General features: G+C 43.7%; 1 pseudogene; it reads left to right on the plus strand.

Annotated features, from left to right (window-relative positions):
• Positions 1–4,341: 4,341 nt before the first annotated feature.
• Positions 4,342–5,050, plus strand: LOC148903580 (uncharacterized; annotated as a pseudogene).
• The last annotated feature ends 1,631 nt before the right edge of the window (positions 5,051–6,681 follow it).

Consider the following 6,681-nt stretch of genomic DNA (forward strand, 5'->3'; position numbering starts at 1 on the left):
AGTTTTTTTTTTTTTTGAATCAAGAATGTACCTATCACAAATGCTACCTTGCTTAATTTACAGTAAATGTGCATGGCTAGTTTTTACTGCAGTAGTCGATTGTTATTGTGGTGACAATGCAACGTTTACATTGCTTCCTACGAGCCACTAAGCCCCTTTCATAAGTCTCACGTACAGTTTACAGTCACGGTTTAATGTAAATTTACGTTTTGTAGCGTCACATATGTTGTTAGCTTCTTTTGAATCTTTCTTCTGGGCTGAGGTTCTGTGCATCTATTTTGGAAAATTATATACAATTGGACGACTTTATAACGCTTGCTTGCGAAAGTCCGGAAGAAAAAATCAGGCTTCTGATTGGCTGTCGTGCCGAGTATGCAAATTTCACTGCAGGTAGCCTATGTCGGTGTGCTCGGCGACGGTACACGCGTATTGTTTGCGCGTGAAGGCGAGGGCGTCAGTGAGGAGTTTGTTGAGCGCGCGGTCAGGACAATCCATCTATGATTTGGCGGAATTTAACACAAGTAGGTATTATTGAGCTTGAATATTTCGCTGTGGAATATGTTTTGAATGTTGAAAGTGATTCCATTTTTCAATAAATGTTGATTTCTTTAACTTTGCCCCTTCAATGAAAATTTATTAAAAACAGACGCAATCTTGATGAATCACAGTGCATATGTTATTTTAATCTATTTCCATTTCCTCCTCCAAGTATCTGCGAAATGGTATGTAAACGCCATATTCCTTGAGACAAATTTATTAACTGATCAGGGATGTTTTTCACATTTGAAAGACAGTTAATAAATTGGGTTCTTACTGTGCTATGAGGTTTGTACACACTACATTTAAAGGACAACCGGCACCATTTTTTTGTGTTTCCCACTGACATCAGAAAAACGTTTTATAGCATCTAAAATACCCAAAACAAATATTTTTAGTTAAATGAAAAACACCAATAAAAATGACTTCAAAATGAATCCGGAAATGGCCAGTTTCAGAAGGTCCCACCCCTTGTTCGTGACGTCACGCCAAGACGTCTTGCCTTGCTCGAGAATCAAAACAATGGCTTCAGATTCGGAGAAGATGTTTTCTTGTTACTCATCCAGTTATGAATATGATTCAAATAGTTCTGAAGAGGAAAGCATAAATGTTTGCAATTGATTCAAGGAGTCCTCCCATATCAATTCGAGCCGCCAATGACAGCAATGTAGCACCCAGAAAATGCAGAAGATTGCGCCCGAGCTCCGTTGGAAATGGGCTGATTTGTCAGCTGGGAATTTGTGTCAGCGAATCTCAAATAGTTGTCTTGGTGCAACACACAACGATTCACCATCGCGTTATTTATGTGTTTTCCTTCTAATTTCGCCATCAACACGGATCAACACGAAGTTTTCAGACCAAACAAAGTACCCAAAATGCATTGTGTGTCGCTTTCTCGGTCAGGGGCGGTCCAAACGTGACGTCACATGGGGATCGTCATCAACTCGAAAACAAGACTTCGTGAATATTCAGCGCAAGTCTTAGAACGTAAACTATAGCTATATGCTGTGGAATCTTTGTAAAATACGCTCAGTAGAAGTTATTTGAAGTGATTTTATAAATTATGGACATAACTTGTCCGGAGGCGTCGGTTGTCCTTTTATGCTTTAGGTTTATTATTTCCGGCCCAAACACTCCCTCCAAATACTCCTGGCCCGGCCCCTCTGTCAAATTTTAGAACCCAATGCGGCCCGCGAGTCAAAAAGTTTACCCACCCTTGGTATAGAGCGAAACATTTTAGAGTGACATTCAAAACATATTAATTTCAAATGTGAAGATTCAATGAAGGAGAAAGGACGGGCCTTGGTAGTCGAGTGGTTAGCAGGCCGACTCCACATTGCAGAGGTCGTGAGTTCAAGACCCGGTCCGTCCTCCCTGTGTGGAGTTTCCATGTTCTCCGCAGGCCCGTGTGGGTTTTTCGTGGTACTCCAATTTCCTCCCAAATTTCAAAAACATCCATGGCAGGCTGATTGAACATTCCAAATTTCCCCTAGGTGTCAGTATGAGAGCAGATGGTTGTTTGTCTTTGTGTGCCCTGCGATTGGCTGGCAACCAATTCAGGGTGTCCCCCTCCAAGTGCCCGAAGATTGCTGGGACAGGCGCCAGCACGCCCCGTGACCCTAATGAGGAACAAGCGTTGTGGATAGCGGATGGGTGGGTGGGTGGATGAATGAGAAAGTTACGTAAAAAGTGAATGACATAAATGGGCAAAGTTCACATTAAAACACTGAAAGTAGACAGTCGAGCTTCATGACCACTTCATGACCACTTTAAGACCACTTTCTTTTATTGATTAATTCGACTGAACGTTGGTACTTGTGAAAGAATGTACATGTGAAATTGAAAAATGTTATTTAATACGTTTTTATGACACTCCACACATCTTGATGACGCCATATGATGGACGTCATTAAAGGAAGGAGGTAAGCGTTTGTAAATAATTGTAACTTTGTTCGACCCAACAGGAAGTGCTCATGAATGGAATTGTTGAATCAAGAAAGAAAATGTTCCTCGGTGGTAGGTAGTGCAGCAAATTAACCGACAGGTGGTAGCGTTGCCCCGTGAGCGCTCTGATGGTGGTGACTGATTAAGTCAGTGTAGCAGACTGCGTCGCCCGCATCTCGTCCAACTTCTGTGACAGCGTGGCCAGGCTGGTGGGGCGAATGAATTTTGGTCTCTACGCGGGAGCCCCGCTACCGATGTCGTGTAGTCAGCCTTCAGCCCCAAGTCGGCCGGCCAAGTGTGATTTGGCATCTCCTGTATGCTTTTCGGAACTTGTTGAATGGGTTCAAAATGGAAATGAGTACAGAGCGCAGCCGAGACAGCTGAAAACTTGAAAGTTGTGTTTGTCTTTATGAGGGCGGATGAATCGGCGTAGGCTCTGCCTCCTGTAGTACAGTGGGACCTTGCCTGACGAATTTAATTGGTTCCCAGACACAGTGTGTAAGGCGAAAAGTGTATATCCCAAAAAATAATTTTCCATAGGAAACCATTAAAATGAGAATAATGCGTTCCCAGGTCCACATAAAACATACGTAATTTTCTACTTTCTAATTTTCTAAGCCTTGAAACTACACAAAATATAACTTATTTTATGTATAATAAATGTGCTTTAGTATTATGATTAAAGAAATAAGCTGTACTGTACAATAAAGTCATTTTATTTATCTTTGTGATGGTCGTTGATGGCTTGATGGAATGGAGTGTCCGGTTTCCTCAGCATTAAACATTTGATGAGGAACATAACCTTCTTCTTTCACCATCTTGAGGAATGATCCCTTGTAGGTGCTTTCTCTGTGATAATGTAGCCACAAGGGGGCACAAGCCAGTGTCTTATTGTGCCGCTCCCAAGCCCGGACAAATACGGAGGGTTGTGTCAGGAAGGGCATCCGATGTAAAAAAAATTGCTAAAACAAATATGCGAATCAATCCTCTGAATCCCATACCAGATCGGTCGAGGCCCGGGTTAACAACGGCCGCCATTGGTACTGTTGACCTTCAGGGTGCCAGTGGAAAATTGACTACTGTTGGTCGAAGAAGGAGAGGAGGGAGGTGTGCCCGGAGGAAAAGAGAGAAATGGAACACCAAGAGTATAGAATTAAGAGTAGGAACTTTGAATGTAGGAACAATGACAGGTAAAGGTCGAGAGCTGGTTGACATGATGCAGAGAAGGAAGGTAGACATACTGTGTGTCCAGGAGTCCGGGTGGAAAGGGAGCAAGGCTAGAAGCTTAGGGTCAAGGTTTAAGTTGTTCTATCATGGTGAAGACAGAAAGAGAAATGGAGTTGGGGTTATCTTAAAAGAGGAGTTTGTAAAGAATGTCTTAGAAGTAAAAAGAATATCAAATAGAATGATGAGTCTGAAGTTAGAAATTGAAAGTGTGATGTTCAATGTTGTTTGTGGGTAAGCCCCACAAGTAGGATGTGAGCTGGCGGAGAAGGAGAAATTATGGTTGGTTTTTGATGAAGTCATACAGAACATCCCGAGAAGTGAGAAGGTTGTAATTGGTGGAGACTTCAATGGACATGTTGGCGCCGAAACAAAGATGATGAGGAGGTGATGGGCAGGTTTCAACTCCAGATGAGTAACGCTGAAGGACTCATGGTGGTTGACTTTGCTAAGAGAATGGAAATGGCTATTGTGAATACTTTCTTTCAGAACAGACAGGAACATAGGGTGACCTATAAGAGTGGAGGCAGAAGTACACAGGCCGACTAAATTTTGTGTCAACGGCGCCATCTAAAGGAAATCAGTGACTGCAAAGTAGTGGTTGGTGAGAGTGTAGCCAGATAGCATAGGTTGGTGGTGTGTAGGATGACGCTGGCAGTAAAGAAGATGAAGAAACCAAAGTCTGAGGACAAAATGGTGGAAGTTGAAAAAGGAAGAGTGTTGCATGACATTTAGGAAGGAGGTAAGACAAGCACTGGGTGGGCAAGAGGTCCTTCCAGATGACTGGCAAACTACAGCGAACATAATCAGAACACAGGTCGGAAAGTACTTGGTGTATCGAGTGGAAGAAGGGTAGATAAGGAGACTTGGTGGTGGAATTGGGAGGTGCAGGAGTGTATACAGAGAAAGAGGTTAGCAAAGAAGAAGTGGGACACTGAGAAGATGGACGAGAGTAGACAGCAGTACAAGGAGATGCAGCGCACGGTTAAAGTAAAGGTGGCAAAAGCCAAACAAGAGGGGTATGATGACTTGTTTGCCAGGCTGGACAGCAAAGAAGGAGAGACTGATCTTTACAGGCTTGCGAGACAGAGAGACAAAGATGGTAAGGACCTGCAGCAGGTTCGGGTGATTAAGGATAGAGATGGCAATGTATTGACAGGTGCCAGTAGTGTGATAGCAAGATGGAAAGAGTACTTTGAAGAATTGATGAATGAGGAAAATGAGAAGGAACAAAGAGTAGAAGATGTGACTGTTGTGGACCAAGACGTAGCAAACATTAGCAAGGATGAAGTGAGGAGGGCGCTGAAGAGGATGAAGGGGGGTAAAGGCACTCGGGCCTGATGATTTACAATCGAGGTATGGAAGTGTCTTGGAGAGGTGGCGGCGGTGTTCCTGACTGGGTTATTCAACAAGATCTTAGATGGTGAACAGATTCCTGAAGAATGGAGACGAAGTGTACTCGTGTCCATTTTTAAGAACAAAGGAGATGTGCAGAGTTGTACTAACTACAGAGGAATAAAGTTGGTGGGCCATACAATGAAACCCTGGGAAAGAGTAGTTGAAGCAGAAGTGAACATTTGTGAGCAGCAGTATGGCTACATGCCAAAAAAGAGTACGACAGATGCAGTGTTTGCTTTAAGAATGCTGATAGAGAAGTACAAAGAAGGTCAGAAGGAATTGCATTGTGTCTTTGTAGATCTGGAGAAAGCGTACGACAGGGTGCCCAGAAAAGAGCTGTGGTATTGCATGAGGAAGTCTGGAGTGACAGAAAAGTATGTCAGAGCGGTGCAAGACATGTATCTTGACTGTAGGACAGTTGTGAGGTGTGCTGTCGGTGTGACGGAGGAATTCAAGGTGGTGGTGGGACTCCACCAGGGGTCAGCTCTGAGCCCCTTCTTATTTGCTATGGTGATGGAGAGGCTGACAGACAATGTTAGACAAGAATCTCCTTGGACCATGATGTTTGCAGATGACATTGTGATCTGTAGCGAGAACAGGGAACAGGTGGCGGAGAAACTAGAAGTGTGGAGATATGCCCTGGAAAGGAGAGGAATCAGGAATCAGTCGCAGCAAGACGGAATATATGTGTGTGAATGGGAGAGATCCAAGTGCAAGAGTGATGCTACAGGGAGAAGAGATAAAGAAGGTGGAGGATTTTAAGTACTTGAGGTCAACTGTCCAGTGCAATGGAGAGTGTGGAAAAGAGGTGAAGAAGCGTGTCCAGGCAGGCTGGAGCGGCTGGAGAAAAATGTCAGGTGTGATGTGTGATAGAAGGGTTTCAGCTAGGATGAAAGGAAAAGTGTATAAAACAGTGGTGAGACCAGTCATGATGTTTGGACTGGAGACGGTGCCACTGAAAAAAAGACAGGAAGCAGAGCTGGAGGTAGCAGAGCTGAAGATGTTGAGGTTTTCTTTGGGAGTGACCAGGTTGGATAGGATCAGGAATGAGTACATTAGAGGGACAACTCATAGCCAAAATGGAACTGTATAGTGCCACTTAGCAGTTTTTTTTTGACAACGATACTAGTGCAGCGTGTTCTACCGGAAACAAATTCCTTGTGTGTTCTACATACTTGGCAATAAAGATGATTCTGATTCTGATTCTGATTCTGATATTAGAGGCTTTGGAGAGAAAGTCAGAGAGGCCAGACTGAGATGGTTTGGACATGTCCAGAGGAGAGAGAACGACTATATCGGGAGAAGGATGCTGAATCTTGAACTGCCAGGCAGGAGACCGAGAGGAAGACCGAAGAGGAGGTTTATGGATGTGGTCAAAGAGGACATGAAGGTTGCTGGTGTGAGAGGGGAGGATGCACAAAACCGGGATAGATGGAGGACATTGATTCACTGTGGCGACCCCTGAAGGGAAAAGCCGAAAGGAAATGAAGAAGAAGAAGAAGAAGAAGAAGAAGAAGAAGAAGAAGAAGAAGAAGAAGAAGAAGAAGAAGAAGAGGTAGTGAATCGCAATTCACATCA

Source organism: Hippocampus bargibanti, linkage group LG01 (genome assembly GCF_051943395.1).
Source record: "Hippocampus bargibanti isolate YZ-2025 linkage group LG01, ASM5194339v1, whole genome shotgun sequence".
NCBI lineage: Eukaryota > Metazoa > Chordata > Actinopteri > Syngnathiformes > Syngnathidae > Hippocampus > Hippocampus bargibanti.